Source organism: Thunnus thynnus, chromosome 10, assembly GCF_963924715.1.
Source record: "Thunnus thynnus chromosome 10, fThuThy2.1, whole genome shotgun sequence".
NCBI lineage: Eukaryota > Metazoa > Chordata > Actinopteri > Scombriformes > Scombridae > Thunnus > Thunnus thynnus.
In genome coordinates this window covers 18658790-18683974 of record NC_089526.1, presented here as the reverse complement: position 1 = coordinate 18683974, position 25185 = coordinate 18658790, and the positions used below count along the sequence as shown (strand labels likewise).

Sequence of the window (25185 nt, the reverse complement as noted above, 5' to 3'; positions counted from 1 at the left end):
CTGGACCAGACAGAGTGAGTACTCGTGGTCTGATGTCTTTGGGTGCCTTTCCAGTGACACACAACATTTTCACAACACACATAAAACTTCACACGCAGTGTATACTGCTAGTATATGTAAGCCCCCTAAGATAGATATCACGCAACATCATAAAATCCAACCCTGCACTCTATCAGTGAAAAGGATGTAAACAGGTCAACAAGCTGGTTTTTCTTTTAAATGATTAACACTATATTTTACCTCAATGGCCCCTCAATTCATCTTAATAATGTTAAATTTAAGTCAAAGTTTGGTGTACAGCCTTGAATTAAAGTTCTGGTTAAAACAACGTTCTGGTATGTTCCAGGACATGTCATTGCAGGGTAAAGTTGTACACAACATTGATGTAATCCACTCTTCCTCAGACAGACAAGACACTGGAGATGCATCTGTGAAGCAGACTGCCTGGGACTGGGCCATATGTGGTTGAAAGGCTCCCATTTGATGAGGTTGCATACTGAAATCAAACACCTCACAATCCAATTCCAGCGGAGTTACTCATCTTAAGAGGATGTGTTGTTTCTAATTTATGACTGTGATGGTATTTGGTATGAGCGGATCAGACCTTTAAATGTTTTGTGCATTCAGTGCCGTACATGGTTCAGATGGCTAATGAGTACATGAGTATTGGTCTTTTACGGAAAGTGTTCCAGCATGTCACTGGCAACAACATCCACAAGGAATAAATCTCTACAAGTCCAGAGGTATTAAGAGGGAAAGCTTTGTGATGTTGGTGATTTATGTCTTTATAAATAACAGGAAGAAATTGTGACTGGGCTTTTTTGGTTCTGCCCCCCCAGCTGTGGAACTCCCTGCCTGAGCATCTCGGGGTTGCCAAGTCGGCATCATTTTTTCAAATCTCTTCCCAAAACTGACACATTTTTGTAGTTGTATCTTTCCCTGCTTTTATGTACTCCTTTTTAAACTCATGGTGACATTTTTATTGACTTAAACTAACCTTCGTCTTTTTCTTTTTAGTCTTTTTGTCTTGCATATCTTGTGGACAAAGTAAGGGCTCAGGGTGTTGTGGTTGATTCTTCACAATGTAAAAAGGAACTACAGCTTTGTAATTACTGCACCCTCCCCTGCAGGTCAAGGTAGGGCCATATTCATTGCTCTTTAACTCAGGAAGATGACTCAGAGTTCAGATTAGGGGTCTCTAAACATACAAGCTCTCTGATCACTGGAGTGGAAAGACAGAGGAAGATACATTGGGTTACTCATCACACCTTCTCCATACAAAAAGCAAACTTGATTTGTGGCCCTGTTTCAGCATTTAAATCCAAGTTGTATTGGTGTTCTCTTTTCCTTGTCAAAATCTTACTGTAGCTACACTTCCTCATAGACATTGAATGTTAATCAGTCAACAGATAAATTACACCCAGCACTGCTGAACAACCAGTGATGATTCTGCCCAGATCACAGCACAGCACCATGGCAGTGATGCATCAGCACCTTTCCTGCCATTGATTGGGTTTCAGTAAATCCCAGGAGGATGTTTTGTGTTTGTGTGTGCATCAATCAGCAACAGCATGGCAGAGAATTTCTTCCATGCAGAGTTCCACTGCCATTTGCACAGGGCTTGTGATCCTCTACTTAGCCCTGTACTTTGGGCTGCAATAAAACTGTCAGAAAGTTATTCCTGCCCAACACTAAATGAAGCCCATCTGCAGGAACAGACAGTTCCTTCCCTGTCCACGGTCCGCACACCGATGAACCTCCCAGAGGCCCATCTCTAATGAGAAATAGCTCAGTGGAGATTAGTTCCATACCATTTGGCACAGATATGCACCCAAAAGTATGGGCCTTCTGAATTTCCCTATTTACAAAAGGAACCTAGGCACTCATTTATTCAGAGGAAATGTTTGTGAACCCCAACTCTCACAGTCATGATCACCTGAAACCCTGAAAACAGCGGAAACTTCAAACCCAATAGCTCTCTACATTTGTCATGGATTTTTTCATTGTGCCAAGGCAATTCTACGACTAGCAGAGCAAAGAAAGATATGATGGATAACACATATTTGGGACCATGGTTGGGACACTTAAACTCCCTCTGGCCACTTGAGATGTGCCTTTTGTTCTGACTGTACTTGAGCCATAGTACAGCTACAACACAAACAAACTGCAGCAGCCAAGTAGCTCTCCACAGCTTGACTTTAGGATTAATTCAAAATACCTTTTTAATGTCAATAAGAAGTTGAATCAGAGCCTTCCACTCATGTTTCATACCACAAAAAAGCCACATTAAAAGAAAGCGTGAGTTCAGCTAAGGACAACCAGTCAGTTTGTCCCGTCATATTTACATTCACCTTAGGCTTTTACCGACAAGAACATGACAATAGAATGACTCAACAGACTGGAAGTGTGTCTTTGATGCCTCATACTGATGTACCATAGGCAGCAGCTGTTTTCTCCTCTTAAACTGCAATACACAGTCCCGTTTTCTCAGCTGCAACAGCTACAGGGAGGTAATGGTCTCGTAATTATAACAATCATAAAAGTAGTAGCGGAATTTCTATAATCATCAGGAATGCGCTCAGCTATCCACAGTAAAGAGAGAGAGTGAAGAAAAATCTGCTTTGGGGCCAGACACATTTACAGGCCAGGGTTTCATGAGACGGTCTCGCTTTTGATGAGAAGACGACTTTTAGTAGTAGATCTGTCCAGTGATACTTCAGACACCTTCTGATTCTCTGTGTGAGTGCCAGCACATTCCAGTAATGCTGTTGTTTTATTATGAGTCATGATTATCTCTGCATGCCAATTTCAAGAACAATCTTCACCTCTCACTGCTAGACAGCTAATAAATGATCAAGAAATTTGTTTGCCAGTAAAGCCATTAACCTTGCTCTTTTTCTGTCTATAAACACATGTAACATGCTTAGTTACTCATCTCTTTGAATGTCTTTATTTAAAACGAGTGCCATAAAATGAGAAGGATGACTACCACGGCTCATGCTTTGCACAGCAGGCGGAACACATAAACCGCATCCAAAACATAGCCAAGAAACCCACAAAGACCCCACTGGGCAGGACAACACTGCACACACTGCTGTAAATTAAACTGTGTTTGCTTTCAGGAGCGGAGCTGTCAGACAAGAAGCTGAGGATAGAACTGTTGATTGTATATACTGTAAAACTTTCACAATACACAATCAAAAGAACAACATTCATGTGGGATGTGGATATGCTACAGTTGAGATACATAAACTGATTTACATACTGTAAATCAGTGGTTCCCAACAAGCAGAGGCGACTTCAACACTTTCTGTCTTGCCTAAAACAACAGGATACTGACTTTAACTAATGTAGGTCATTAGTATGCAGGCTCATCAGTCTATCATCACCCACTCAGCTACTTGATCCATGTGTGCTGTGTTGTTTTTACTGTTGCAACTAGCTGGCTAACAAACAAAATACAAAAACATTGATTTGACCTGCTTAGAGCTAAGCTTTATTTCAGTCATGACACCATCAACCACCATGACACCCTTTTCCCTGACCTTATCACTCCTGGCAAGCAAAGATGAAACTCGGCACAAAGAATAATGGAGAGTGACGACAAATTTTGGATTCTGGGTTTGAAGTCTGGGGGCTTGTTAAATCCTAATTGAGCAGCAGAGCAAAAGAGTAAGAAAAGCATTGTCAGCTTCAATAGATCTCCTTATAGCAAATGGTATCCTGGATAGATGGTAGAATTTGTTATGTGCGACTGCAGCAGTGGCATTGAAGCTGGGCCAGCTTGCAGGCATTGATCTATTTATTGCACGAAGCTGCCTTGATCACTGTTTACACTTCGGGCCGATCACACAAAATTTTGTTTATCTGAAAAGCATCAGAGCACATAAGTGAAGGTTAAGGCAACTGACTACTAAACTAAGCTCCTCTACACTAATCAAATGGCAGCTGATGTATCTTATTTATGTGAAAAAGAAAAGTCAGTTTGTGTTGCAATTTCTTTTTGTTTGGTCAAAGATGGACATTAAGAGTGGACTTCAGTCCTAAGCCAGTGCCCTGCCCATGTCTGCATTTAGCCCTGTCCCAGAGAGCCCGGAGCCTGTTCCACTGGTCAGCAAAGGCCTCAGACTCTGTGAGAGGTGATGGCGGTCAGACTGAGGTCAGGCAAACTGTAGCCATCTGGGAGAGCACAGTCCCATGTGTGCCAGCATCGCCACATCACTGCCTGCCATGTGTAAGGATAAAGCGATCCATCTTTCATTTTCGGCCCCTGGTATTTTCATGAGAAACCGTTGAGTTTACAGTACGCGTAATGGCCCTCTGCAGTCACGAAACACAGCAGCACAACAACAAAAAGAGTGCTTCCTTCTCATTTTTTCCCCCCCTTTTCTCCTTTCTCGCTCTGTAAAGGAAACCTCCTGTTCCAAAATTTATGAAGAGAAAACACAAGTAATTAAGGTGGAAGACCTCCCAACATGTGCATCGGCTTGTTGCTACTTTGTGGACTGGGGTTTCTTCTGCTCTTTTTTATCCCTTTCTCCCTCAACAAAAACATAAGGTGAATGATGGGTCAATAAAAGCAGATTATAGCACTCAGGTGGAAATCATTAAGCAGGAATGCAGGTAAGAGTGAGATCACTTTATGTGTTTGGGTTTTGAGTGCAAATGAAAAGTGGATCAAGAGAATTATACAGAAAAATGCGTGTGTAGGTCTGTACATGTGTAGCTGTACATGCGAGAATATGTGCACACTCGCACAGGCCGTTTACAAAGTGCACAGAGGAATAAAGACATTAATTAATTTGTTCCTGTTGCCTGGAGTTAATTCAAATGCTTTGGAAGCTGTGATGGAAGACATATGGAGATGATTGGTTTAGATTAGAGAAAACTGAGCCTGGCCACACAGACTGAAGAAGTCTCTGTCATTGGGAGCTGGCCTCACAGGAATGCCTGCGTGGACCCACAAGGCATGAAAGTCTCTAAGCAGACAAAAGGCTGAGGCATGGGACAAGATCGAAATCATCAAATGAACGACTGAATCAGAGTATAATCTGGTAATAAGGAAACCATCATCATACAGTGCAAGACCGTAAGAACTTTTTGTTAAATATGTGCTGCCTTTGTGCATGTTTTGCTAACATTAAAGAACAGAACTGCTTATCAATATCAGGTGCTGTTAAAAAGATATTGTAAGGTTCGCAATAGGATATATGTGGACACATGTTTTAATGACAGTGTTAAGAACATGCAAATAAACCACGCTAATTCATTCTGATTTTGTTTCCTTTGCGGATGTTGTACCTGGACTTCCGCTACATATCATGCAGAGAGCATGGTGTCTAAAACCTCAAGGGAGCAGGGGAGAGATTAGATTTCTCCGCTGCGACACTCTATCCTGGCAGACGCATTTGATACCAAGACATACCACAGCCAAGTTCCAATAAACATACAACCTGGACCACAGAGCTCAACGGTACTCATTGTCCCTCGGTGGAAATGGGGAAATTGGATTGTTGTGTTTATTGATGTGTTTACTTCAGACTTTCAGTGAAAGTTTATGTTTTTGTCAGTCACAATAATTCTTCTGGAAGGCAGCAGTGGCACTTGTCTTTTACCTTTGAGTAGTTAAGTAGTTTGACTCAAAATCCTACTGTTTAGCTTCATACACCCTTTCATTATTCTTGAGAGGTTGAACATGTTCTGCAGAGCACTTAAAGGGCATCGCAGGCTAATTATGTCCTAGTAAGTCTCTTCAATAAACTGTACGTTAACCACACGTCAAGATGCTATCTGATGCTGTCAAAGAGAAACAGTAGAGGAAAGTGAGGGTGGAATCCACAGAATTCCAGAGAGAGACGTGACAGCAAGGCCAATGTGAGGACAGACAAATCTTTCATTAGTGCCTGCCTGTCTAATGAGTCATTCCTTAGCTACCAGGTGGGGTGACCCTCAATACACCCCCTGCCAAATACCCCCCCTCTCTTCCCTCTGCTTTTTTTTGTAGCCCATCGCCCCCCTTTCACCTCCTCAGCAGGGTTTCCCCACACTCACCACCACTGACACAGATACGTAGTGGAGCGGAGAGTAGGGTAAAGGCATGTACCCATTCAGCAGACAAGACAAAAGCCTGACACAGATATAAACTAGAATATCAACAATTGAAGTGGGTCTGGTTGGGGGTGGGGCACGGCCAGCTGTAACATAGTTAAACCAAGTTATGGTAACTGCTGACAGAGGTGAGGCTGGTCATTAGCATTGTTTTTGTGACTCTGTTGGTGAAAGCTCCTCTAATAATCTCTGTATATAAGGGTTGGAAGGAGGTTGGGTCAAGGCCGTTCAACATGTGTTACTTGGCAGCTGCTGCAGCCAAACAGCTTTTCTTACTGCAGTAAAACCAGCCATGTGCATATAGATGCAGGGCCAGATGCTTTAAGAGTAAGATTTAAAATATCAGTCTATATGTTCCAGTACTATCACATGTGCACACATATGCTGTAGTTCTTTTTTTTATATCCTGCGATTTTTATCTTTTAATCCATAAAAGACAGCTCCACAAAGCCAAATGCTTTTCTCAATTTAGACTTTATGAGCCTTAGAATCAAAAACGTTTCATTTCATGTACTGCAATTAAACGACAAATTTTTAAAGTCTTTTTTTCTTTGCTGGAAAATGTTCTGAACAATGACCTCAGTGACTCTCTGCTAACCTACTTCACTCCCCTCTTACTCTTTCACTCCTCTTGGCTGTCTCTCTGCCTCTGACTTTCTCTGCTCCTTCCTATTCTCAACAACCTGACACGTGGGGAAATGCGCCACTGCAAACTCCGTCCAATAAACACAGTTGTGCTGAGACCACATCTATTTCAGACTCGGCTCTAGGAATAGGAAGCAGACCGATGTGGAGGCACACACAGCTGTGACAGTACACCTTCTCATTTCCATACTGGCCACACTGTGACTGTACTTAATGGAAAAAAAGCTCTCCCATTTCATATAGTCTTTCTGTCAAAACACCTGGTTTCTGCACGAGTACGTCTCTCTCCAATTCCTGTCTTTTTCAATTTCTCCCAGGGCAAAGTGTGTTTCCTCCTGTCTTCTCAGTGAGGAGGAGGTACACCTTTGGCACCTGTCTGTCAGTGCCTTAGGTAAGGACACAATCTAGTTAACCTGACATCCAGTCTAATGAGAGAAGCCCCCTGTCATCAGTGTTGCTCCCATCCCATAATGACCCTGGGTAATTACTTCCACCAGTCATAGACAGATGGACGCTTAAAAACACATTTGAGTGTGGGAGGGAGAAACATCTGATCTTTAGATTTTACAAAACATTGCTATTCAGTGAAATGTACATACAGTATGTAACAAAACTGAGTGCACCCCTGGTCGATATCACTAAAATGTTAAGTAATTAAAAACAAAAAACAAATCCTGTCCATTCAATGCAATTTTGTTTGTTTTTAGACAAAACCCAAGAAGAATTAAGCCAATTATAATGAAAAAAACAGAATGTTTGACTAATTAAACTATAATGACAGGTCCATATTTAAGAACGAAATGCAACAAAAGTCAGTACACCCTTCGTAAGCGAGACTCCATTCTTTTATTTTTCAATATTTGGTATGCCCGTCTGTGTTTCTGATGACAGATTGGATCCTCCTGGGCATGGATGCTACCAGTCTTGCACAAATCTGGGGAGAGATGTTCTGCCATTCTTCACAGATGATTCTTTTCAGCTGCTCTTTGCTGGAGGGATTCTGTTGCTCTACTTTTTGCTTTAAAGTACTCCGAAGGTGTTCTATTGGATCCAAGTCAGGGGAAATACTTGTTCAGGTCATAGTTTTCACTTTTTTCTTCTTTAAAAACTTGTGTGTGATTTTTGCAGTGTGTTTGGGATCATTGTCCTGTTGAAAGATTCCTCTCCTGCCCAGCTCCTTGAGACTGGAGTCATCTTTTCATTCAGTATTTGGATGTACAAAGTTGCATTCATAGTGCCATCTATAAATGTCATCTCCCCTACACCTTTTGCACTCATGCAGCCACATATCAGCACTTTCACGGTCAGCACTATGCAGTCACTGCAGTAGTCCTGGCCAGGTCCACGCCAAACATGCTGGATCCTATCTGATCCAAACTAATTTATTTTGGTTTCATCTGACCAAAGAATGTGCTGCCAGTATTCATCAGGCTTCTTTTCATGTTCTTTGGCAAAGTTTAATCTTGCTGTTTTGTGAGCAATGGTTTTCTTCTTGGATGTCATCCATAGAGGTTGCAATGCAATGTCCTTTGAACTGTCTGAGCAGTCACTAAAACACCAATTTCCACAGATAATCCTTGTGCCAAGTCAGAAGCACTTGATCGTCTGTTTTTCAATGCAAGGTTGTGTAAATAGCAAATTGTGCACACTGCCTTTATGCAAGGAAGGCCACTACACCTCCTGTTATTGCTAGTATGGGTCTTCCTGCTAACCTCTGCTGCTACTGTGTTTTGGCTTCTGTTCAGTAGCCTACTGATGATTTAGTACCCTCACCCATCTTTATGAATTCTCACAATTTGGTTTCTCACTTATTCAGGCAATTCCTTACCACATAAACCCATGTCGCATTAGACACAACCGAGGTCAAAATTGAGAAAATTGTGGTGGTCACAGGTTCTTTTATAACCTTGTTCAGGAAATTGGTCTTAATTGAAAGCCACAGGTGTACTCACTTTTGTTTCAGTGGTCACAGGTGTAATCACTTTTGTTGCATTGAGGATGTACTTTGAGGCCTGTATTTTCAATTTTGTTTATTTAACCTTGTTTTTAATTAGAAATAAGATCAAATACCCTACACTCCACCCTAAAAATACTACAATTATACTAAGACGATACAGTGTTGAATCATTTAACATTTTAGTGATACTGCACAGGAGTGCACTCAGTTTTGTTACAGTGCTGCTTGAAAGTTTGCAAACCCTTTAGAATTTGCTCTATTTCTGCATAAATATGACCTAAAACATGATCAGATTTCCATGCAAGTCCAAAAACTAGATAAAGAGACGTCAGTTAAACGAATGAGACAAAAACCTTTCACTTGTTTGTTTATTTATTGAGGAAAATGATCCAATGTGGAAATTAGAGTCGGGTGTTTCAGTCAATGGGATGACAATCAAGCGTGAGTCTGGGAGGCCCTGCCTTATTTAAAGAAGATAAATCTGGGTCTTCACCATCAAAGTCTGAGCTTCACAACAGGAAGTGTGTCATGGTTCGAACAAAAAAGATTTCTTAGGACCTTAGAGGAAGAGTTGCTGATACTTACCAGGCTGGAAAGGATTACAAAACCATTTCTAAAGAGTTTAGACTCCACCAGTTGACTGTCAGACAGATTGTTTACAAATGGAAGACATCCAACACTGTTGTTACCCTCCCCAGGAGTGGTCAAACAACAAAGATCACACCAAGAGCAAGGTGTGTAATAGTCCAGGAGGCCACAAGGGACACCAGGGTAACATCTAGGAAACTAAAGGCCTCTCTTGCAGTGGCTACAGTCAATGCTCATGAGTCTACCATCAAGAGAACATTGAACATCAATGGTGTGCATGGCAGAGTTGCAAGGAAAAAAGCCACTTCTCTCCAAAAAGAACATTGCTGCCGTCTACAGTTTGCTCAAGACCATGTGGATAAACCAGAAGGCTAGTGGGAAAATGTTCTGTGGACGAATGACACCAAAATTGAACTTTTCGACTTGAATGAGAAGCGTTTTATTTGGCAAAGAGCAAACACTGCATTCCAGCATAAGAACCTTAAACCATCTGTGAAACATGGTGGTGGTAGTATCATGGTTTGGGCCTGCTTTGCTTTGTCTGGACCAGGACGACTTGCAATCATTGAAGGAACTATGAGTTCTGAGTTGTACCAGCAAATTCTACAGGAAAATGTCAAGGTATCCATCTGTAACCTGAAGCTCAACAGAAAATGGGTCATGCAGTAAGACAACGACCCTAAACACAGAAGTCAGTCTACCAAAGAATGGTTAGAGCAGAAGAAAGTTAAAATTATGCAATGGCCAAGTCAAAGTCCTGATCTTAATCCTATAGAAAAGCTATGGAAGGAGCTGAAGTGGGCAGTTCATGCAAAGAAGCCCACCAACATCCCTGAGTTGAGACTGTTCTGTAAGGAGGAATGGACTAAAATTCCTCCAAGCCGATGTGCAGGGCTGATAAACAGTTACCGGAAATGTTTGGTTGAAGTTATTGCTGCAAAAGGGGGTCACACCAGTTACTGAAAGCAAGGGTTCACATACTTTCCCTCACACAAATATGTAAGATTGGATAATTTTCCTCAATAAATAAATGAATAAGTTCAATATTTTTGTCTCATTTGTTTAATTTGGTTCCCTTTATCTAGTTTTAGGATTTTTGTAAAAATCTGATCACATTTTTGGTCATATTTATGCAGAAATAGAGAAAATTCTAAAGGGTTCACAAACTTTCAAGCAACACTATATACTGTATCTCTAAATTAGGTGATTTTGAATTGTTCACATACATTGAATGATTAAGTGTTCCTTTATGGGTTGAAAAAGTTCTCCTACTTCTACTAAAATAAATTTATCTGAAACCCAATGGATTATCAGAAAAAATGCATTGTCACACAGCTGAAAACCTGGAATAAAATCAGCACCTGAGAGCAGAACATATGTATAAGAAAGACTTTACTGTTGTAAATGGAGCAGAGGATTGCACAATTATGGACAATCCTCACGGAGTTAGATATGTAGACAGTAACAACAGCTCTATTTTTCTCATGTACACTGTAATACCTCCAAACACCACTCATTTCTTGGCTGTGTGGAGTTTATGCCATTATCTTTGATCCGCATCCACAATCTAACTGGCACAGATGTTACCTACAATACAATCATCAAACAAGCAAGCTCATGAGTCATTTTGTATAGTGTGTAATCTTTCGCTTTTGGAACTGGCCCTCAAAGTCTTTACAGTCGAAGGATTTGTAATTAACCCATGGAGGACGTACAATGAGGAATTTGATTTATCAAAATGCTATCCAGCTTTAATGGATATAGATGGACATAAAATGGGACATAAGTGATACTCTGTGATCATGAACATCAGTTACGACGACTTTCTTGGCCTTGCATGAGTGCCCTGTCAGATTGTTGCACTTTGGCACTGGCTTTGCTATGCCAAACTGGGTGTGAGGTGTGATCTGACTGCTGACAGGTGGCAGATTCTGGGAAAGGGTCAAGTCAGCAGCTATTATTGACAATCAAAGATGGAGTGGACTTGTATGAACAGCATACTGTAATTAGAGGCATGATATTATTGTTAATGGTAGACTTACTAGAACTGAAATTGTAAATATTAAAGACGAAATATAATTATAGTCCAACTGAATATGAATCAGGGGAGGCCGTTTCTTACTGAATTGATAATTATCCTCTGTTGTCAAGGAGGTGTTTTGTTTGGATAGACACTGCTTTATTCAGAGGTGTCACTGAAATGAATATAATCCATGCTTGGCACAGTCACAGGGCTGAAAGACCTGTTTTGTCCTCTGGGGCCAACCTGTTTGCCCAACTGGAACAAACTAACAATCAACATGACTGACTGCTTTCTCTTCAAAATCCTACTTAACAATGCCAAATGACTGATGTGTTTCACTTGTGGATCATATCAGAAATTTCCCACTCATGTTAGTGCTGGCAGATACGGTTTAAATATTTGCTTGGCAAGCCAAATAAGTACAGTCAACGGCCGCTTAATGGCATAATAAAACCTTTTTTTTTCTTCGTCTTGTACAAACTGATGGTGATAACAGACAAGCACTGTTGCTCAACATATACTTCAACTCCTGGCATGAAAAATGTGATTTATATAGCAGTTTTCTACAGCTACATCCTCCTTGTCACCTTGTTCAAATGTCATTTTTCTGTGTCACTGGGCCTCACAACACCCCTGACATATTTTGACTTGTCTGAATAAATACGGTGATACACTACCCTGGATGACTGTACCACACTGGGTCTGTCTCAGAGAGGAAAGGTAAGTGCAGCAGAAATCCATCAAACACTTACACACTCACACACAAACAGACATTAATTCATATTATGAGGAAAGGAGATACAGAGTGACTCCACCAACGTGAGATAAAATGCAAAATACTTCTTTGATAGATTTGAGTGCCCTATGAGATCTCATGTTACCCAAGATAATCAACAAGAGACGGTCCAGTATATTTAAGTAGGCTTTTTGTCTACATTTTTCACCAATACACTGGGCCTCTTGCTCATCATTCATCTGTCACGTGAGAGGGTATCTACTGCATTTTCCAAAAACTGCTGTTCACCCATTTGGATGAAACTGGAGGAGAGCCCCTTCTTCCATGCCTAATCCTTAATGAGCTAATGTAACCATGACCTGCATTGTTGGGACGGAGCTCAGTTTGCAATAATGTTGATGAAAAACAGTTAAGAGTAAATGTCTCTAAAAGCAAGAGTTTCCTAAACTGACTCAACTATGAGTCACAGAATATTTAGGTCATATTTTAAACAATTAGAAAATCTTATGTCTCCTGTTTACAAATGGAAAACTTGAACTGAAAAAGAACAGCAAACCCATGCACTACAGCAAATCCTGGCTACATTTAAACCAAGAGAGAGTTCTGATGCTTTATTTATTAGTTTCTCAGTTTGACAACCCAACCAATGTATTCCCAGAATGACTATTTTGAAAAATATGCATGCTTGGGAAATGAAACACACCCCGTATCTCCAATACAAAACAAAGGGGAAAAATTACTGCCTCAATGAAAAGTGAAATGAGAGAAGGTCTGCTTTACCAGCAACTGCTGCCCATTTTGTAGAGAGACATACCTGGCTTTCAACAAACATGCCCTTGCAATATACAGTAAATCACACTCAGAGATTTTTGAAAACCACCATTAGGAGCCAGTCATGCATCCCTACAGCATGACAGTGTCAAGGTGGAGAGGGATTGGCTGGCACACCTAAAGCACCCTCAATTTCTGATAGGATAAAAAGGCGTTCTGGCTCGCAGCACTACAGAGGATCAGTCGTCTTTTGGCAAGAAAGAATGTAAAGTGTTCTCTTACCTTATTTAGCCAAAGCCAGCCATCATATCACAGAGCGTGCAATGGAAAAAAGGGAGAGATATAGCCAAGATTATGGTCTAAAGCTATGAAAAACAATGTGAACAAAACATACCTCAAAGTAATGAAAGATATTCATGGTATGAGGATGACAAGAGGTGTGCACAGCCCAACACTCAAATTATTTAGGGAGGAACCACATGCCATAGGATAAGAGAGTCTCCATATTCATTTTGTAAGAGTGACATGCAGTGATAATACGGCATGGCTTGTTATTCCAATAAGTGAGTTATTCAAAAACTAATTCTAGATTAATGTAGCTTTCTGCTAAGTGTATGAATCTGACATTATCAACCATGACAAGACACACAGTGAGTGGTTTACCTTAGCCACTCTTGTTTATTTTCCAGCTAATGACACATTAGACTCAAACACTAATGGCTAAAACAACCTTTCTCACTTCTGACACAATCTGATATACCTTTTAATTAGCTTATTGCTGTATTTTGCCAAGTCTTAATTCTTTTTTTAACACAACCTCTGCAGGACTATTACTTGTATCTTTATGTGAAGATTGGCTGTTTGTGTGTCTCTTAGGATGATAGAGATAAGAGATTCCTGGCATTCTTTAAAAGGAAAAGTACTGACATATGGGAGTGGGAACTAAATATGTTACAGTAAATACAATGAAAGAGAACTTATTCTTCAAAACCTCAATTGAAAAGTTAAGAATGAAATGAATTCTTCCTCTCAAAACACCAGTGACTCAGTTACACCTTAGTAATAATAGTTCACAACTGATGTGTTTTTACCAACCCAGCCCCTAGAGGTCTCTGTCTGGTGTTTTTTTTCCAAGCACCACTGTGTAGAGCAGAGTTAACAGGTTTAACTATCCCACCAAGACAGGAGGCCAGTGTAATAAAGCCAGAGAAAAAAATGAGAGAAGGACCTTGCTCTCTGCTTAGCAGGGGGTAAGCTTTACGCATGGCTGCATCTACATCTATGGAAACTAAAGTGGGGGGGGGAAAAAAAAAAAGCTCTTGCATAATTTTGGTCAGTGTGGTGGCATTTGGTGTTGGTAATTTCATTCTACTCTTTCAAGGGGAAAAAAGTGCATAGTCTAACCAAAATACTGTCTGGCTGATATTGGCTTATCACAAATATAGCAGTATCAATATGTTGGCAGATGTGCACATACGAAGTTGTACATAACTGTTTTATAGGCTGCTTTTCTGTGTATATTCAACCCTTATTTTTTATTAATTCATGTTAAATGTAAATTCAGAAGTGCTTTTATTTACACTCTTTACCAGTAAAAAAAAGTTCTTGGGGGTAAGCTCTTTGGAAACAAAGAAAAATCAAGGGATTGATGTTGCTGCCAATCAGGTTCAAGATACATAACCCTCCTATCTTCCCAAATCTGCTGCATTGTGTTGTTGTGCATATAGTAATGTCTTCAGAACAAATTCACTGGACAATTGTTAAAGAAAAAATAACTTGGCTAAAATAATCAACAAAAGTGGCCGGGTTTGGACTGTTAATGACCACACATACCTTTGCAGTATGGTTTGCATGAGGTTGTGGGTGTACTGTGGGGTGTAGCCCTGATGCCTTTTAAAATATAAGACTTCATGGTAGAGAGATTTTTTTTTTTTTTTGCCCCACTGGGCTAGTTGTACAGAGACCACGATGGATTGTAAATCTTAAAACTTACCTCATTTGTCTTTAATCTCGATTGACCATTGCCTACCCTTAAAAATCAGATTTAAGAGCCAGGTCTTGAAAATAATATACAACTTCACACGGCCCACATATATGCTCGTTCCTTCGTTCACCCTTTGCCTCCAAAAAACGGCAGAGAAAAAATACAAGTTTTTTGGGGGGGCTTTCTGGGTCTGCGTGAGACAAGGCAACAGGCAACAGCCCTGCACGATCACACCGTAACAAGTTCAGACACCTTAGCCTAACACTCTGGTACCAGATTCAGGCTGTTTGATGTTTTCACATTAAGCAACTCCATTCCTCTGGTACTCACCCCTCCTACTTCCACCCAGTCTTGACCCTGTGCCAGTTTCACCAAAACCTTTTCAAGCACACCTGGTAGTGGTTACGCTCAATCACAGCATAAAGCTCCTGAGCGCTGCTGCAGAAGACAAGAAGAACTTGACAAAAAAGGTGTTCTCATTAACACATCTACACTATATACTGCATTTCATAGTTGGAGTAAGATGTATATAAGTGAATGCATTTTAAACTGCATGCTTTCTTTAATATCCAACTTTTTATCCAGCTACTTTGTGTGTTTATATGTAGTACAGTTGGACCAAAGGTAACTGCAGTTAAGTTTAGAAAGCCTAATAAATGTCTCCAAGTGTAAAAGTGTCATATACTGTATTATTTATTATTTTTAGATCCTCTGTGAGAAATAATAGTCCAAAAAATAGGTTTGACCCACATGGAGAGGGTGGTATTTTGTGACAAAGATTAACAGAGGTTGGTCAGTATAGAACAGGGGTGAGGTTCAACTAACATTTTGCCACACCTGCTAAGGATTGTTGGAAAGTTAAAGAACTTTACCACGGGCAGGGACAGGATTGTGTGTGTGCAGCAATGATGGGGTTACAATTTCACATTCACCACCTGCTGAATCACAGGCCTAATGGATGGTGTAATTTCACAGATTCAGATCAACTTTCACATTTAAAAACGAATATTACTCCAAATTCCAGGAACGATCCTCACCATGTAACAATAGTAATAATAATAATAATAATAAAAAACTCTATTTGTATAGCAACTTTCAAACCACAGTTATAAAGTGCTATACAGAAGATAGAATAGTACACACAGTCAGGATAAAAACAACAAAAACATAAATAAAATATAGAAAATAAGACCTGATAAAACAAAATGTATAATCAAACAAGTGAAATAACAGTGATAAAAAGGGATAGAAACTTGACAAACAACAGATTTACCATAAAAAAAGAAGCCACTGAGTTTACTGACTTAAGTTTGTCAGGTAGGGAGTTCCACAGCTGCAGGGCTCTAATGGAAAACGCCCAGTTTCCTTTTGTAATGAGGCGGACTGTGGGAACACTTAGGAGGGTCCTATTTGAGGAGCACAGGCAGCAGCTAGGCTCACAGGGCGCAAGTAAATCTATGATATAGGTAAGAGCAAGGCCATGTAGGGCTTTATGCGTAATTAGTAAAAGTTTACATTCTATACCTAACAGGTGGCCAGTGTAGCGTTGTATGGATAAGAGCGATATGGTCTTGTCTAACAATTTGTTCTGGCCAAGATTTGAACGAGCTGGAGACAGGACATGGCTTTTGGCTGAGCCCCGAATACAGGGAATTACAATAATCCAGTCGTGACGAGATGAATTCATGGATGACTTTTTCAAGGTCCGCTTGAGTTAAAAAATGTTTAACTTTTGCAATGTTCCTAATTTGGAGAAAGCATGGTTTTACTACCTTGGTGATTTGTAGTCAAAACAAAGCTCAGAGTCAAAGATGACACCCAAATTGCAGGCGGAATGCTTAACATTGGAGGACAGGTTGCCAAGATTCTTTTTCAAGGCACCGGTCAGGTTAGGGGGACCGAATAAAAGGACCTCAGATTTGATATCAGACAGACAAACCATAACATCAGAAAGTTTGTCTATGTCACTACCAGTAAGTGGAACATAAAGTTGCGTGTCGTCTGCATAACAGTGGAAATTAATATTATAGCTACGGATGATCTGACCCAAAGGAAGCATATAAATGGAAAATAATACAGAACCAAGAATTGACCCCTGGGGAACATCACATGAGAGGGCGGCAGGGGATGGGGAGAATTCTCCTATTACAACAGAGAAAGATCTGTCAGAGAGGTAGGAACGAAACCAGGCAAGAGCAGTGTCCTTAATGCCAACAGTTTTCCAGGCAGTTTAAAAGGATATCGTGGTCCAAGCACCAGAGTCAGCAGTGAACAGTAAGTCTTTGGTAACCTTAATAAGAGCTGTTTGTGTGCTGTGCTGGGCACGGAATCCTGATCATTATTTCTCAAAAATACTACAGTTATTCATATGTGGGATTGAGAGGCAACAGACTTTTCAAATATTTTAGATAAAAAAGGTAAGTTTGAAACTGGTCAAGAGGGTTATGTTTTGCTTGTTTCATCTTGATAAGGGTGATGTCATCAAGGAAAGTCTGACATGTTCTATTAAAATTATCTAGTAGATCACTGACAGAGAGACCCATCTGATTAAGGGTATTACTGTCAGAAGCAGCTAAGAATTTTTTGCAAAAATTGCTAGCTGACCTGGAATGTAAAGACTGAGAGCGGGTACAGGTAGATGGCTTATGAGCAGGAAATGGGAGCAAGGTATGGAAAATCCCAGCCTTGTGATAAGAGACATTAAAATCTAGCAGTTCAATATTAGTTTACTATTTAGAGAAACACAAGGTCAAGAGTATGTCCCTTATTATGAGTTGGATTTTTAAAATTGTTCAAGATTAAAAGACTAAAAGAGATTAATAAAATAAGCAGTTAAACAAGACTTGGAGGGGTGATCACATTAAAATCACCAAGGATAAGAACTCTATCATATTTGGCCATAATAAATGAAATTTAAAAAAAAATCTTGATTAAAACCAGTGTTAGCCTTAGGTCTCCTATAGATTAAAACACACAGTATAGGATGCTGGGCATTTAAAAGAAAACACAGAGATTCAAAAGAAGAAAAAATATTAAGAGAGACAGGGGAACATTTGTAGTGGTTATTAAAAATGATAGCTACCCAACCTCCACGGCCAGACAGCCTGGGTTGATTAAAACAGGAGTAGTTAGGGGAGCATGCCTCAGTTAGTGGGGCAAAGTATCCAGGGCTCAACAAGAACTCAGTGATGAATAAGAAATCAATATTGTTAGTCATAATAAAATCTTGGCATAAAAAAAGACTTGTTTGCAAGGGACCTCACATTAAGTAGACTAAACACAGCTGAAATGCTGTAGATGGATTCAGAAGTAGACACAGTTGCAGGGTGTAATTGATGCTGAGATGAAAATATTTCTGATTTTGTTTTTGGAGTGGGTGGAACAGAAACTAAGGTTGCTCTTATTGTAGAATTAGCGGAGCAGCTGTGTCTATAGGTGGTTACGGAGTTTGACTGATTGTTTATCCATGATGTCAATGGTGCCCACATGAACAATTAGTGTATGAGCTGAGGGATGGAGGTCTGTGAGCATTGGTGACAGTTCGATAATGTCTGCAACTTCGCTACAAGGAAGACAGTAGGTAATAGCACCTGGGAGTTCAACAGATCTGATGATGGAATCACCAATAATAAGGATTTCATATTGCCTGTCCCTACAGCCCCCATTGTAGACGGAGAGTTTGGATGAAAGAAGTAGCTGATTGTCATTAGCCACATCAGTTAGAGCAGCATCAGGGACAACAGAATTAACTGACAGATTTTCACCTAGTAATGAAGACAGAGGGATAGCGCCGCTGAAGATGACATTGCCACTAGCCACAGCAGTGTCCAGTGCTCTGTTGTGCAGGTGGATCAGAAGCTAGAGGCGAGCAGGAGCGCACTCAAAATTGGAGAAAGGAGGAGGGGAAAGGTATCAGCAATGTTTCCCATGGGATACCAGGGTCGTCGAGGAAGTCAAGGCTTTCTCGTTGTGTTGGAGTGGACTGGGACAGGCTTCTCTGGAGCAGTTGGTGTACGTGTAGCCACTAGCTCAGTTCACTTTTCAAGTGGAGCAAAGAAGTTTGACACCAGGACAGGGTCGTCATCCTTGTCTGGTGAGAACAGAGGAAAATAAATCCTTCTCCCCCTATTCACAACGGACACCCAAAAGAAAGGATGGACAACGGATGGGCCGGGCGTGTCACTTTTGACTCCCAGAGCTACAGGGAATGTCCAGCTGCAGCACATCCAAAGAGGAAGAGGAGCAGGGATTGGACATCGTACAGGAGGTTCTCAATGGAATGGAGTTCGGATCTCAGACTGGACAGCTCAGATTCCACTGTGGTAAGTGGAGGCATGCTATGGAGAGAAAAATAACTGCTGGTTCACAGAATTAAAAGTAATAGCAAGGAGCTAATATTAGCTGTTAGCAAATAGGTACCAACAGTAACTACACGCATGGGCTCTGATTAGGTGTCCACTGCAATGATCTGGTTTAGTAGTGTTATTGATGCACAGATGGACAGCTTCAGGGGACAAGACGCAAGGAGTTATTAGAAGTTGTTAAAAAGTAGGACTAGTATCTGATATTGGAATGAAAACAATAATACGGTCCCAGTGTTTAATCTGTATAAATGTGTCCATGTTCTCCAAAAGCCCTCACTGTCCTCAAGGCTGTAGTGGGTGTCTGACTGGACTATGTTTGGCTCTGATCTGGTTCAGACAAGTGTGGAACTTTGGAAATGCTGGTCTAAGCCAGCTGGATTCCATAAAGGCCTCAAACCGGCCATTGCACTCTCTGTAAAAGCCACGGGATTTAACCAGCGGACAACGTAACCTCTATATATTCTAAATATTACATGATTAGAAAGAGGGGAGGTTAGATAAGCAGTGCAGAATATACCACACAATTACAGACTTACAAACACAAGCTGTGTTTGGATTGAGAACAATGGCGGCTTGTGAATGAATGCTATGATTTGCATACTATTGAAGTATGAAGAGGAAGAAAGAACACATTTCGCTCAATGACTAAAACAAACATTGAAACATTCCTAATGGGATCCAGAGGGGGAAACAGACATGTTTGTTTACATGTCAGGATAATGGCTGTGCTATTTTATTTGGTCTCATTCAAGTGGATTGTTGTTGATATGTTTGATCACAGGGTAGGGAGGATTTGATTTTGAATTGTATTATCGCTTTTCTAAATTTTCCGTGATTAGACAGAGGGGCGGTTTGATAACTGTGCTAGAGTATACCACCGAGAATAACTACCAGTCAACACAAGTTGTAGACTAACTAGTAAAATCAAATACTCAAAAATATTTTAAAATTGGCTTCATTAAATATTCAGATCTCAGTGCCTGCTGTAGATAAAGCTGTGATTTGTAAGATGGCGTCTTCAAAAAAGTCTGATGAGTAGCAAGCAGTCATTGCTGTGGTGTTTGTGTTGAACTTCCCAGAGATCATTTTGTAATCAAACAGTGTAGCCATGCAGGGCTTCAGCATCTTTGTTTTGATTTCTGTAGCAAGCTCCTGGTCTTTTCTATGTCTTCCCTTTGTTGGTCATGTTAACTATTCAGTTTTTTCTTCTGTTAATTCAACACAAAGTGCTTTTGGTGCTGGCAGAGTTGTAAAGCTTATCAATTCCTGTGCACCACAGAATGGGGAAAGATGAAATTTAGCAAATACACACAGTAAGGTTTCATTCTGAGAGTGAAACTACCATTCAGTGGTAGTTGTATCGTGTTACTTAGTCATAGCGATGCTTTGAGGTAAACTCTAATGTCAGCATGCTAACATGCTCACAATGACAATGTTAACATGATGACGTTTAGCTGGTATGATGTTTACTAGGGGTGTAATGGTACATGTATTTGTTGCAAACCATCACGGTATGGACGTTACAGTTTGGTGCATGTAGGCATATGAAGAATATGCTCCGTGACCCAAACAATTACTATCAAAATATTTTAATAATCCACTTAATCCCACGTGCAGAACAATAATTCTATGGCGCAAGTAAAGTGAGTGGATCAAAGTGATTGACCGATCTGATCAACCGACTGACATTGCCATCCCCAGAGTCACTCTGCTGGAGAGGATACAAATGGACATTTTACACATGAAAATGTCACTGACTTTTACTTCAAAAGATGGCGGGCAAAATAAACTTTGAATAGTACACATTCACCGATAAACATCTAATTATCCTCTCAAGCCCTCATATAAAAGTCAATACTCTTAACCACAAACCACCATTTACTGGAAGTATAACCAGACCAACTTCCACTGAATCTGAAACATGTTATGACTTATTCTTTGGATATTTGGGGGGACAATGATCTCCTCGCTTTGAACTGTGAACTGAATGTGTCACAAATATATTAACAATGAACAACTTATCAGCATCTTGTACCAATTCAAATAGACTCAACACACAAATAAGAAAAAGCCTGGTAATGTTTTCCCACTGGAGAAGCAGGTCCATGCCACTGGCTTTTCCGCTTCAAAAAGTGACCTTTGACTCCCTGATATCAACAGCTCCTAGTGCCCGACTGCCTCATCAAGAGCTAATTGTCTCCTTTAAGAAAATACACTATGTTTGAGGATCTGCAGGGGGAAACCCCCCCCCCCCCCCCCAAGCCCAGCGCAACAGTTAGTCATTTGTTACCAGTCATGTCGGTGAGTTCTTGTGCCCCCCACATCTTATTCTCATCACTGTAAAGGTTTGATTTAAACAGCTTGATTCAGCTTCTTAGTGAGACAGCCAAGGCTTTTCCCAAAGAGACATCACACCAAATGTTGAGAGAGAATTGTACAGTTTCCAATTCTGATTTGATGCACTGCGTAGGCCTGATAATCTTATACTGGCAAAATGTGTTCTGCAGCCACATAAGTGCTACATCATGTCAAATGACTGGTCTGTCTGATTTAGAAGCAATTCAGGCAGGGCACAAAATTAGCACCGGCCACATGTTGGTAAAATATGCAAGTGGCTGGTAGAATTGCTTCACTCACCAGCCAAAAACAAAAAACAATGCTAATCTACTGAGTGGCTGGTAAAATTTGAACATTCATTAGTCATTTGGCTGAGGGACAAAAAAGTTAATTTGGCACCCTGAATTCAGGTGTTTAAGAATAGCTCTATTTACAAAGGTCACAGACTTAAAATGTGATCTGAAACTAGAGAAGGGTCAGGAGCAATCCTGAGACTGCTGGGTTTTAATTTGAGAGACTCATTTGAAGAGGCTGGCTTGCATGTGTCCCCTCTTTCTATGTAGCCTGAATGCAATTAATTGGAAAATTGTAAACCATGTACTTTATTGAAATTTGATTTCTACAGTAACATAAGGGTGATGTGCAGAGCTATAGTAACTACAGAGGTATAAAGTTAATCAGCAACAGCATAAAGTTATGGGAAAGAGTAGTAGAAGCTAGGTTGAGAGGAGAGGTGATGATTAGTGAGCAGCAGTATGGTTTCATGCCAGGAAAGAGCAGTACAAATGCAATGGTGGGATTACAAAGATCGGCTCTGAGCCCTTTCTTGTTTGCAATGGTGATGGACAGGTTGATGGACGAGGTCAGGCGGGAGTGTCCGTGGACTATGAAGCGGATGACATTGTGATCTGTAGTGAGAGTAGGGGGCAGGTTGAGGAGTGCCTGGAGAGGTGGAGGTATGCACTGGAGAGAAGAGGAATGAAAGTCAGTAGGCGCAAGACAGAATACATGTGCATGAATGGGAGGGAGGACAGCGAATGGTGAGGATGCAACGAGTAGAGGTGGTGAAGGTGGATGAGTTTAAATACTTGGGGTCAACTGTTCAAAGTAACAGGGAGTGCGGAAGAGAGGTTAAGAAGAGACAGGCAGGGTGGAGTGGGTGGAGAAGAGTGTCAGGAGTGATCTGAGACAGAAAGGTACCAGCAAGAGTGAAAGGGAAGGTCACAAGAGGGTAGTGAGACCAGCTGTGTTGTATGGTTTGGAGGCGGTGGCACTGACGAAAAGACAGGAGACAGAGCTGGAGGTGGCAGAGTTGAAAATGCTAAGATTTTCAGTGGGAGTGACAAGGATGGACAGGATTAGGAATGAGTACATTAGAGGGAGATGGTTTGGATATGTGCGGAGGAGAGATGCTGGTTATATTGGGATGCTGAAGAGTTGCTAAACAAGAGGAAAAGAGGAAGGCCAAAGAGCAGATGAGGGAAGACATGCAGGTGGTTGGCGCTATAGAGGAAGATGCAGAGGACAGGAAGAGATGGAAACGGATGATCTGCTGTCGCAACTCCTATCGGGAACAGCCAAAAGAAGATTTCAACAATAACATATTGTGCACTGAATCCCCTCCCATATCTTCATGGTGTTATGGTACCTAAAGATTCCCTAGTATTTCCCGGTTCCTCCCCTTCCCTGTGTTTCCAGTGTTCCCCTGTCTGTCTCTCTCTCTGTGTTTGTTTGTGTGGGTGTTTGTGTTGGCCTGGGCGTGGCTCTCCTGGCTTCCAGCTCATCACCTCTCCCAGTCTGCTCACCTGACGCTCATCAGTTCATCAGCTTGCAGTGTATATATACCCCGGCTCTTCATCCACTCATCGCCAGATAGTTGTTTCTACTCAAGTGGTAGCGTACGCTTCAGGCCTCTCACTTAGATACCGTAATTTCTCCAAGTTTGGATTTTTGCTAACTACTGTCTCTCTCTCTAGTGCTCCTGGACCATCGCTCGCCTGCCTGCCAGCTTGCCCGCTCTCTGGCCCATCACCACCTGCTCCCTTCTGCCAGCCCTTGCCATTCTCCCTCACACCTCTCAGCCCTCCAGTCCTCTGCCTCAGCCTGCTTCATCTCCACTCCATCCACCTCCATGCCCCCACTTCCCTGGCAATAAAGCCTTATTTCATTCACTGTCACTTTTGTCTGTGTCTGCATTTGGGTTCACACTGCAAACCACAACACATGGTTAATCATTGACCTTTATAATCTGTTTTTTTTACCCTTTCAAATTCATATTAACACAGCAACTTGAAGCCAAAAAACGTCTCTATATCTTGTGACTTTCCCTGAAACAAGCATTTACATGAATATAAAGAAAGCTGTCTCCCCTGCTGTCCATGTCAAAATGTGTATAATTGCAGCTGAGCAAATGCTTTGTGTTTGCATTGCGGGAGGGCAAGTCTGTACTTAGCATGTTGTTTTTAGCTTGTCTTAATGTCTTCCATGTCTGGGCCTATTTGTCCCTGGGCTGACTGGGCCACATCAGTAGGGAATGAGAAGGAGAAAAGTGAAGTCTGCATGTGTGTGACAGCTGCAGGCATGGTTCACAGGGCCACTGTGACCCACTCTGTCACACCAGCCAACAAACCCTCAACTGTAATTAGCAGATCCATGGTGAGATTTTTATTTGAACTGGTGTTTGTTGGCGCCTTATTCTTGTCTATGCATTTAGCAGATATAAAAAGAGGCCAATGTAAGCAGCAAAATGATCATTTAACAGTGGTGCATGCTGTTGTGCAGTATTGGGAAAAATTATATCATCATTATTTGATTTGAGAAAGAAACATTAGATATGAGTCTGAAAAAAGAGGAGGGAATGAGGTGTGGTTAGGGTGGTGGCGACAGTGTAGGCTGGAAGTGCTTACTGTTTGAGGGGATCCGTATCAGTCTGTTTGACAGTGAGGTCAGACTGAGTCCTCCACTGTTTATCCATACTGCCAAGCAGAGAGCTGGTACAGGCAAATGTCTGATCCCTGGACCTAAAACTCTTCAACATGCCTGATTCCCTCTTCTCTGTTTACTGATAGTGAGGGATAATTCTGCAAACCTTTCATGGAGGGTATAGTTGTGGCTCCATTGCCATAATAATAATGTAGATGTATTGTGTTTGCTAGGGATGGGTAACGTTAGGATTTTATCGATACTGGTACTGCTTATCGATACCGATAGTTATCGATACTCTTATCGATACTACTCGCCATAATTTGGTGCAAAAAATAAAGACATGCCATGAAACGATGTGAAAAGATTCAACAGTTATTTTCTTTACAACAGTTAAATTAGAAGTGCTTTAAACCAATGCTGTGTCCTGAGAAGAAACAAAGAAAATCTTGGTCGACTGAAATTCTACCTACTCGTCAACCAATCAATTGGTCGATGGGGAAAAAAGCGACGTTCACGTAACATAAACAAGCCAAGTTAGCTGTCTGAGCTAATGCATGCTAACTACTTAGTGAGTGATATGTTGGTGATGTCCATTGTCTGCAACATTTTTTCCTGACACTAGATATCAAACAAAAGTCAGAGACTGAGGCTCCGAGCTGCTCTCCTGCTCCTGCTTCCATCTCAGACTGACCCCGGTTGGCAGCCAAGGAGACAACCGGGGTCAATGTAATCCATCCATTTCCTTCT

The 25185-nt window shown here is 41.1% G+C and overlaps 1 protein-coding gene and 1 long non-coding RNA gene across 3 annotated transcripts in view; one reads left to right on the top strand and one right to left on the bottom strand.

Annotated features, from left to right (window-relative positions):
• The window catches only part of fhod3b (formin homology 2 domain containing 3b), a 104379-nt gene that overhangs the window by 44037 nt on the left and 35157 nt on the right, over positions 1 to 25185 (bottom strand). The window lies entirely within an intron of this gene.
• Positions 18600 to 23690, top strand: LOC137191580 (uncharacterized). Its single transcript, XR_010930415.1, has 2 exons — positions 18600 to 19134; positions 23490 to 23690. It is a non-coding gene; the product is annotated as an uncharacterized lncRNA (long non-coding RNA).